Raw genomic sequence first — 10,675 nt, 5'->3', positions numbered from 1 at the left:
GAGGGTGGGGGTGGTGCAGGAGTGAGTATGTGCGGGGGGGGAGGGGGTGGTGCAGGAGTGAGTATATGGAGGGTGGAGGGGTGGCGGAGGGGTGAGTATATGGAGGGTGGGTGGGAGGGTGGAGGGGTGGTGGAGGAGTGAGTATGTGCGGGGGGAGGGGGTGGTGCAGGGGTGAGTATATGGAGGGTGGAGAGGTGGTGGAGGGGTGAGTATGTGCAGGGTGGAGGGGAAGAGGTGGTGCAGGGGAGAGTATGAGCAGGGGGAAGGCTGGTGCAGGGGAGAGTATGTGCAGGGTAGAGGGTAGGGGGTGGTGCAGGGGAGTATGTGCAGGGTAGTGGGTGGGGGGTGGTGCAGGGGTATGTGCAGGGTAGAGGGTGGGGGGTGGTGCAGGGGTGAGTATGTGAGGGGGGGAGGGCGTGGTGCAGGGGTGAGTATGTGCAGGGTAGGGGGTGGGGGTGGTGCAAGAGTGAGTATGTAAGGGGGGGCAGGGGAGGGGTGCAGGGGGGAGTGTGTGCAGGACAGAGAATGGAAATGGAAGTCAGCGTCAGCCAGAATCCTGGGAGTTGGCGCCCGGAGAGTGTGGATTTTGAGCTGCTGGGGGTGGTGACCGTCCCGCGTCGGCGGCCTCGGTCTGCTCCATGCTGGGCATGGAGCGCGTGCCCTGTGGGGCCGGCTGGTGCCAGGCGGCTCAGGTTGGGAGGTGGCTGCTGACATTAGCGATGTGGGGGCCCTGGGGAAGCGCCAGGAAGCCAGACTCCCACCAGCATTGGCCAGGGTCCGGGGAGGCAGGCCTATGCCTCCCCCTGCTCGGGGCAGAGCTGAGGGCTGCTCGTGGGTGGGGAGGGGTGAGTCATCAGCTTTGGGAAGCCCGGGTGAAGGATCACCCACACCTGCCTCGGTGGGCCCTTGGAGCACCTTCACTGTTCCCAGCGGAGGTGAGGCCGCAGGATGACATCACGTCTGCCGCGGGTGCCCCGGGGCCTGGCAGCGGGCACAGAAGGTAGGGGTGCTCTGCCCAGCACCGGGCCAGGTCCCCACCTTGACCCTGGCAGCCGCAGTTCACTCAGGGGCACCCTGGGGTCATCGGGTGGGCAGGGCGCTGGGAGGGACAGGCCGTCCACCACCATCCTTGGACGGCTGCACCAGGTCTTGGCTGCAGCAGCCTGGCCTGCGGCCAAGCCCATCTCTCTGCTCCCTGCCCCCTCCCGGCCCCTGGTGGGGACTTTGGAGGAGTCAGGCCATGCTGGGTCACCTCTGGGATGCCGGCTGTGACCGACGGTGGGAGGTCACGGTGGAGCCTCCCTGGAGAACAGGGCCAGGAGAGGCAAGGGCCGTCGCCGGGGGTGCCGGGGTCCCATAGGACCCAGCCACGCCTCCACACCTTCCTGGACACCCTGGGAGGGACCCTCTGCCCCGTGCCCATTTTATAGGTGGGGCACTGAGGCCGGGAGGCCGTGGGGCTGGGGACAGCCGGCGGCGCTGACTCAGAGCTCCTGATGTGGCGCGCAGGCTTTCCCAGCCCAGGCCAGCGTCCGCGAGCCAGCCTGGAGGGTGAGGGCATCCCCACCGTGGACGCTGCAGCTGCCCTCCCCAAACCCTCCTGACCGCCGTCACGCCTCCTGGGCCCACCCACCTCCTCCACTGGGGCGGGGGGCCTCAGGTCAGCGCATAGGCAGAAATGGGATCTCGGCCCCCGAGAGGCCCCTTGCTGTCCTGCCCGTCCTCTGATTGCCATGCAAGGGGCAGGGGCCTGGGCTGTCCTGCCTCCTCAAGCCTGGCCGAGCTGAGGTGAGGGGTGCAGCGGGGCGGCAGAACGGGGTGTGGCAGGGTGCTGGGCAGGCCCCGGCTGCCATCTCCACAGGAAGGGCCAGGGGGGCCGAGTGGGAGACCTTACTAGCTGGGGGACTCCTTAAGCCTCGCTGACCGCCTAGCGACCCCCTCTTCCACCGCCCACCCTGAGCAGGTGGGACCGGGGCCTCCAGCTGGCCCCCAGGTCTCTCGCAGCTGAGAAGGAGGCTGCCCCCCGGGGTCGTCCCTGCCTGGAGGGAGCTGGAGGGGCAGGCCGGAGCTTTGGGTCCCAGGCAGCAGCGGGACACCCTGGGAGCCAGGAGAGAGTTGCATTCGGCCGTCAGCAAGGGCTCGGCTGTCGCTGTGGCGCTGGCCTTCCCCGGGCAGTGCGGTCCAGGCCCTCCGTTGACCGCGTCCCTGACACACTGGTCTGGGGCCGGGGCCTGCCCACCTCAGGGAGCCCCCTGCCTGGAAGGGCCCCCGGGCCAGGGTACCGACTCTGTCTCAGGCTGTGCAGCCCAGCAGGCCTGCGCCTCAGTTTCCCCATCTGTAAAATGGAAACCATGAGCCATAAGAGCTACTCCCCTGTGGGCAGTGAGGTGGGCCGTGAGCCCTGAGCCACTGCGGCCACTGTCACCCTGGAGGGGGCCCGGCCCAGCCTCCCTTCTCCCCCACCCCAGGCCGAGCACAGGGCAGTCATCACTGGGGTCCCCATCTGGAAACGATTGTGCTCGTGGCCCTCAAAGATGTAATTAAAATATATTGGGTTTTTATGCTCTCTCCTTGGCTGGGGCAGAATCCAGGCTGGTTATGAAACAGGATCGCGCTGACGCTAGGCACGGGAGCATCTGACCCCGGCCCCGGCGGCCTGTCTTCCTGGCCTCCTCCGTCAAGGCGCCGGCAGGGGGGCCTCTGAGGCCCACGCCCGCTGCCCCTTGTCTCTGTCCTGTTCTGGGGGCGTCTCTGGCCTGCCTGCCCTCCTCTGGAAGGCACTGAGACCCCCCAGCTTTGTCCTGCTGGGGGCCCCTCCCTTCCGTCTCCGGGTTCCTTATCCTGCGAGACTTGCCTCCCCCAGGAAGCCTCCTTAGCTGGCAGCCCCGTTGTGGAGTGGGGCCCCCCTTCCCCACACAGCCCTGCCTGTGAGATTCGAGGGTCCTCCTGGCCCCAAGTGCCCAGGACGGGTTTGGGGCTTGAGGGGGCCTTGGATGGGTGCCGGCCTGGTTGAGGCCAGCCCCTCCCCTAGCCCAGGCACCTCCGCCAAACCGCTGGCTCCAGGAGCTGAGGAGAACCGCCCCCCGAAGCCTCGGGAACTGGCAGCCCCAAGGGCAGGGCACTGGGCGGGCCACCTCTTCCTTCAGAAAGCCCTCAGGCTGCAGCGCCAGGCCACTCATCCCCCCGCCCCAGGCTCAGGTTGCCCCAGGGGACCCGAGGTAGCCCCAGGCCCTGTCCCCCTCCTGGCCCCCAGCCCACTGGCTTCCCCCTGGCCTGAGCTGGCACTGGTGGCCAGGGGCAGGGGCGGGGGCCAGCCTGGGAATATGTCAGGAGAGTCCTACTCAGAGCGGCTGCTGTCCGGTCGCTGTGCTGGGCTCCAGCGTTCCAGCCCCTCCGGGACGGGGGGTGGACAGAGAGGGCCCTGAGGAGCCGGGCCTCCCACGGTGCGCTCCCCAGCAGCCTGGCCTGGGGGCCTTCAGCGCAGGTCCCGGGCCCCCACCCCGCCTATCCAGCCTCAGAATGGGGGACCATCCCTGGCCTGGCCACGCACCCCTGCTGCCTCCGTCAGGAGGAAGCCCTGGGGGCTGGGGGCGCACGGTTCACGCTGCAGGGAGAGCACCTGGGCAGGGCCGGGACAACCCGCCTCCCGCAGTTTCGGGCTGGGGGCAGCCTGCTCAGCCCTGCTGCGGCCACATGGCCCCACGCCCTGCCTCGGAGAGCCCCAGTCACTCAGGGGATCCCTCCCCCAGGGCCCTGGCGGCGGCTGCCCCTTGGGGCTCCTCCAAGTGTTCCCACTGCCTCCATAGATCTCCCACGGGCCAGTCCCCACAGGTCACTGTCCTGGCCATCCACCCTCTGAGAACTCCCCCCTCCACTGGGCCCTCCCTGAGGCCCTGCTGCTTCTCTGGAGGTGGGTCCCGAGCCCAGGGCACCAGCCTTCCCTCCCCTCAATCCCCACCCAAGTCCCCACGCTGTGGGGCCATCCCCGAGCCTCCGGGCTGCTGGGGGAGCCCAGGGTCTGTGAGCAGAAGCTCTTGGAAGGGCACATTAGGACTCCGGGAGCTTTTCTGGGGAGGGGCTCCTCTGAGAAGCCCCCTCGCCCCCAGCAGGTAAGGCCCTGGCCAGGTTTGCCAAGCGGGGCTCCGTGACGGAGTGGTCCCAGGTGGAGGGCACCACAGCTGGCGTGACCAGCAGAATGGCATGGCCTCACTGTTTACCGCCCTGGGCCCAGGTCTTAGAATCTGGGGACCCTACTGTGAAGATGGGGTTCAGAGCCCAGCTATGAGAGAGGGGACCGCTAGAGAGAAAAGCCTCCGCCTGGGGCCCCAGAGCCCCGTGCCCTGGTCTCTGTCTCCCTCAGCTTCCTCCCTTGCCCGAGCTAAGTCCCTGTCCAGAGTCCTTGGGCTGGTGTCCAGCGAGGCCCAGGGCACCTCCTCCAGGAAGCTGGCCTTGCCCGCCTATCCCTGGCAGGAGGGAGGGGCGCGTCAGGCTGGGCCCGGTGGGGCACCTTGGGCCAGACAAGCCTGGGGTCGGGGTGAGGGCACATTCCTGCTTTCTGAGCATGTGGGGAGGGGGGTCCCAGAAGTGTCAGGAAGGCCTGGCCAGTGGCCCGCGGGAGAGCCCCAGCACTTCCTGCTTGGCGAGAGGAGCCCGGGAGAAACGGGGCAGAGGAAACGTGTCAACAACAACCGTGCTTTGCCCGCTCCCTCCCAGGGATCCCAGCCAGACAAGGCCCAGCCCCGGGCGTCCCGAGCCCCGGGGTCACCGCCTCTTCGGGTGCTCCGGTCCACCGTGCCCGCCAGCCACCCGGCTGTCCTGGGCTCTGTCAGCGCCCCGGCTCTGGGTTGTCGCCATCCATGTGAGGGCATGGAGGCTCGGGAACCCCTGGGCTTTTCCAGGAAGCCGATGATCAGGGCAGGGCAGGGAGCGGCCGAGATGGCTGTGGGACCTCGGGCAAGTCACGTCGCCTGTGGGGTGGGGTACCGCCCAGCCCGCCCTGCCGAGGGGGGTGCAGTGAGATCATGCTCCTGGCAGGCGAGCCGGCACCTGGCATGTAGGGTGCACTCCCGGAGGGAAGCGGCGGCACGGTGGGCACGTCAGGGCGGGCACAGATCCGGCCCGTGCCTGCCTGGCCCAGGGGCCCCTGGGGCTGGGTGAGGCCTCCCCAGGGGGACACGACGACCCCCTACCAGCTGAGAGGCTGGGCGGTCAGGCACTGACCAGCATTCAGACTCTTCTTGGAGAGGAGCCCTCTGCTGGCCATGCCCACTCTCCATCCAGATCCCAGCTCAGGAGCCCCCTCCTCCAGGAAGCCCCTCAAGGCTGGGCTGGCCCATGGTGCTGTACCCCACGAAGAGGAATGGTGAGCAGCATGGCAGGGTCCCCAGGCCTGGGCCTTGACAGCAGCATGGAGCGACCAGGGCCTGGATGCCAAGCCCACTGCCCTGGAGGCAGGCTGCAGGGTCAGCTCCCTTTGCTGTCCTCCACAGTGACAGGAGCCCCAGAACCTGCCCCCCGGCGGTGTGCTGCCACGTCCAGGACTGGATGCCCACGAGGACCCTGGGAAGCCCGGAGGCCCAGGCTACTGGGGTGGGAGGGCCACTCACTGGGGAGCAACCCTGACCTACAGCTTTGAGGGCCCACCTTCCACGGACAAGGCCAGGCGTGGAGGCATGAGCCTCAGAGTGGAGGAGGCACACATGCTGAGCTGGGTGGAGGAGGGGCTGAGCTGGGATGGTGTGTCCTGGTGCAGACAGGCGGGTGGGGGCAGGAAGGCCTGGTGGATCCCGCCCTGGCTCTGCTCTGTGGGTGAGCTGCCCGAGGCCTGGATGCAGGGATGCGGGGACACTGGGCTGGCCTGGCCATGTGTTTCTGATTCCTCGAGGCCTCCCCAGCGTGGTGCTTGTGCAAGAGGTGCCCCCCACCTCGGGCTTGCCCAGCGTGGGGGCAGCTTTGGCTGCTTGGCCTGGTGCAGGGTGACACCCACCAGTCCCAGCCCATCTGACGGGGATGGGTCTGGACCCTGGTGGGAGGCCACCTTCCAAGTTCAGAGGAGCCCGAGGGTCCCTGGCCCACAAACTCTATACAGCCCAGAGAGGGTGAGGGCCCTGCCTGGGGTCCCAAGAGCAGGGGACAGAGCCAGGCCAGCCCGATCTTTGGTCTCCCAGGACAGATGCTGCCCCACCCACCTGCCCACTGGTGAGCGGCCGGGCCAGTCGGGGATGGGGGCTGCCTGCACGTTGTGGGAATGTGAGATCTTGTGAGGTCTTGGCAGGGTACGGGGGGCCAGCCCTCCCTGGTGCCCCTCCCATGCTCCCTGCTGCTCTGGGTCCCTGGAGCTTCTGCCTGCCTGGCATGGGAGGGGAGTGAGTCCCCTTGCCTGGGAAGCTCCACGGAAGTGGCCTAGTGTCCATGCTGTGTAGGGGGTGAGGCCGGGGAGGCCGGGAAGCAGCTGCTCGTTCTTACTGGCTGGAGGGGTGCCTGGGGTGCAGACACCCCCGAGGGGCACTTCTGCCCCCTCCCCCACAGCACTGCCACCTCCCAGCACATTCTGTATCTGCTTGCTTATTCCTGCATCTCTGCCCCTCACCCCGCCCTCCACCAGAAGGTGGGCTCCATCAGGGCTGGGACTGGACCCCCAAGGCTGGGAACAGCGCTTGGAACGGCGAAGGCCCTCTGCACATGTTTGATATGTGTGTGGATGATGTGTGTGTGCAGTATCTTAGGGTCTGAGGTCCCACCATCATCTTGGGGCCATTAGGGGTCTGGGCAGGGGGCTACCCACAGCTGACAGCCCCTGCCTGCGCCCCCCCCCCCCCCCCGGCACCATCCACTGCCTTCTGGTCAGCCCTGCCGTCAGGACTTGCAGCCACAGGCCCCCGAGAGGGCCAGGCATGGCCTCAGTAGCTGGCTCTGGCCAGGGTGGGAGGGACAGATGGGCTCTGGGCAGACCTGAGGTCGACACCCCAAGCAGGCTGCCCTGCACGCCACAGGGCGGAGACACTGCCTGCCCGTGGGATGCTCGTGGTTCAGCCCAGGCTGGGTCCTTAGAGGCTCTCCAGACCCCACCCGCCGAGGGCCCTGCCAGCCTGGCACACCGGGGAAAGACCGCCCTGTGGTGGGACCCCCTGGGCTGGCTGTAACCCAGCGCTCTCCGGCTGTGTGCAGGAACAGCCCTCAACACCATCCCAGAGGCCCCCCGGGACGCTGCCCACACAGCGGGTCCTGCCAGAAGAGCCCCCAAGGTGGGCCCAGTCCCCTCCCACGAGTGGACGGACACAGTGCCTTCGGAGACCCATTGGTAGACAGCAGGCCTAGGCCAGAGTCACACAGGCCGCCCACCCGTCTGCAGCCCAGCTCAGAGCCCCCTCCTCGGGGAAGCTGAGCGTCACAGGTCACCCGGTCTAGAGAAGCATGAGCACCCTGTCTGCCCCATCTCTGCCCCTGCTGAGCAGACACCTGAGTCCCAAGGATCCCAGGCCAGGGTGGGCCCGGTGTGTGTCTGTGGGGTTGGGGGGACAGGCAGCAAGCGGACCCAGAGTGGGACGCAGGCCAGGGCGGTCGGGTCAGAGGTCACCGCCTCCGGGAACCTGGCCCCCAACATGCTGGGCACAGCCCCTCACTCGCTGTCTGTCTTCCCACGCACTGTGTGCAGGAGGCATGGTGCCCTCACCTCACGCGCTGTCCTAGAGCAGGGTGCCTGGGGGAGCGCCTAGTGTCCACACGTTCATCCACTCACGTGGTCAGGCTACAGACACCTGTGAACCTTGCAGCCTGGAGCCCAGGGTCGGGCTGGGGGCAGGGGGTGTTTCTCTGAGTCCGGCCCGCTCCGCAAGTATTACTGAGGTGGGGGCCATGAGCCCAGCACACCCTGTGTCCTGGGGCCTGGCTGGTGGTGCCAGGGGCCAGGGTGCATCCGCCCCGCCCCCTGGACCACCGCTGGACAGGGACTGGGCCAGGGACGGAAGGGGCTGGGCCCTGCCATAGACCTCTGCTGGCAGCTCCATCTCTGGCTTGCCCAGACCCTCAGCGGATGATGGCTGGCCCCCTGGCTGCTCTGGGCCTGGCATGCCTCACCTAGCACCCCTATAGTGCCTGGGCCTGCCCTCCAGAGTTTGTGGGGGCCTAGGTTGGTGCATGGGGGTCTACAGGGCAGGGGGTAGGTGCAGGGGGGGAGGACTGGTGCCCCCGGTGGCTGGAGGTGGCCCCCTGGTGCCCTAGGGTAGGGGTCCAGGAGACCCAGCGTGGAGGCTGGGCCTGACCACTGGGAGGAGGTCGCTGCTCAGCTGGAGGTGGCTCAAGTCAGCCCAATGGCACCCCCTGCAGGCTGCTGGGCCCAATGGCGCCCGACAGCCTTAACAGCCTTGGTCAGCACTTGGCTCCTGGGCTCTGGGGTCCTGGGAAGGGAGGCCTCTAGGAAGCAGGGCCAGGGTGCGTGTGGCTGTTCCCACGCATGTGGCCCCTATAAGCATGCTCTCCACCTCATGGACACACCTCACACCCCAGCAGGGCCCCCAAGGCAGCCTCTGCTGAGCCAGGACCCCCTTCTCTGGCCCCATGCTGCCCACTGGCCCTGGTGGCCACCTGTCTCCAGCCTGCTCCTGTTCCCAAGTGTGTGGTGGCTTGTCGGCCTCCACCCCGCCAGGACCTGCCCAGGGTGCAGGTGACAGGAGCCTGAGGGGCCAGTGAGGGAGTTCAGAGCCTGGGTGTGCACACCCAGGTCCCATGGGCGCGCGCGGCATAAACACCATCTGGTCTTCCCAGAGGGCACAGGGGCACAGATGGGACCTTCTGGAAATCCTCCCTCCCTTCTGAGGGGCCAAGGAGGGTTTGGGGCTCAGCCTGGGCACCTGACTTCAGGGGGAGGCCATGACTGGAGAGCGCTGCAGGCGGCTAGGGGGTCGGGGGGCACCGAGGGGGGGCCAGTGCCCCTGCGCCCCCAACCTGCTCCTCCGCCATGGCGCTGGCAGCCCCTGGCCAGGAACCCCGTCAGCGGGGTGTGGATGGCCGTGGCTGCAGGGAGGACATGGGGCGGTGGGCGGGCCCCCGGCTGGGCAGCCCCAGTCACGGTGAGTGTCTCCGTCGCTCGGCCGCCATCACAGAACCCCGCGGACCGGGCCTTCAACGACAGACCGTTGTTTCTCACGGTTCTGGAGGCTGACGTCTGAGGTCGAGGTGGCGGCCTGCAGACGGCCACCTTCTCGCGGTGTCCTCGCCCGGAGGCCAGCGACCTCTCCCCTCTCCTCTTCTGTGAGGACACGGGTCCCATCTGAGGGCCCCCCAGTGCCATCCCGCGGGGGTTAGGGCTTCCACGGAGGAGTTTGGGGTTGCAAACAACCCGTAAGAGAGGGTGTGTCTGCAGGCTGGGGGCCTCCGCTCCTGCACTCTAGAAGGCGGGGGCAGCCCCTGGGTGCCCCGTCCACGAGGCCTCTGTGGCCGTGGCTGCTGCCCTGCTGACACGACCTCCCCCTGCTCAGCCCCAGGGATGGGAGGCAGCGCCCAGGACAGCCCCTGAGTCCCCATGCCCCCGTCCTGGCCCGAGGCCCCAGGGCGCCGCTGGCGTCCCATGCAGGGCACGCAGGGGCATGGAACTTCAGCCCCACGGCGGCATGCCTGGCTTGGCCGTGTTTCCCTGGGGAAGCCCAGTGCCAGGCCTGCCCGGCCTTGCAGCCCCGAGTTAACTCGGGCTCCAGGATAAACAGCCATTCAGCTGCACAAGGCCCCTTTGTCCTGAAGAGAGGCTCCTGGCCCAGGATGCTGCCCGGCAGCCGTGTCCTCAGCATGGCCAGTTGCCCCCAGTGGCCTTCTCTGGGCAGACTACTGGCCTGGCTCAGAGAGGCCCCCACGGGGATAGGGCCCTGGCGGCCAGCAGGCAGGCCAAGCTGGGTGAGGAGGTTGCCACTGCCGACCCTTCGGGGCAGCCCTGACTCTACCAGGATGAGCTGGAGCCCTGCAGCCACACGGCCCCCTGCCCCCTCGGCTGGATGGGCCTGTGGGTGGGTGAGGCCACGGATGAGCTGCAGCTCTGAGCCCCAGCAGCCGGGGAGCCTGCCGGCTGCCTGTCTGCCCGGCCCTGTCTACTCAGGCCCCGGTCCCCCTGCCATCCCCGTCTACTGCGCCCTGCCTGGCCTCTTCCCCACCAGTGGCTTTCGGCTCTGGAAGCTCCTCTGGGTGGGGGGTGAGCTGTGGAGCACCTGCCCGAGAGTGTGGCGGGGGTTCCTGTGCAGGGGAGCGGTGGGGCGGGTAGATGGGGTGCCGGGGAAGGGGTTACTAGGTTTGGAGTAGGGTGGGGAGACTGTATGTCGAGAGCAGGAGCCCGAGGCATTCTGGGGAAGGGGCCAGCATGACGAGCAGGGGCCCAGAGCCCTGCTTCCGAGTGGCAGGACCTGGGGCTGGGCGGGTGTGGGGGGTGCCGCGTTCCTGGCCCGCACCCTCTGCTGGCTGGTGCCGTGGGGCCTGGTGCAGGGACACCCAGGAGGATGCCCTCCGGGGGCAAGTGCCCCTAACCTGCGCCTCACGCAGGAGAATGGGGCAGTGGAGGGGGCACGGCCGGCAGCCTGGAGGCATCACAGGCTCTGGGCAGAGGAGGCTGTTGGCTGGTGGGGGCGGTCAGGCCTGCCTGCAGGGGGGCAGCGAGGGGTGGCCTCTGTGTGGGAGGGTCACTTCTGTGTAGGCC

Source organism: Callorhinus ursinus, unplaced genomic scaffold, assembly GCF_003265705.2.
Source record: "Callorhinus ursinus isolate GAN/ISIS: 27379988/994484 unplaced genomic scaffold, GSC_fseal_2.0 scaffold4, whole genome shotgun sequence".
NCBI lineage: Eukaryota > Metazoa > Chordata > Mammalia > Carnivora > Otariidae > Callorhinus > Callorhinus ursinus.
Note: the sequence above shows the minus strand (reverse complement) of the source record.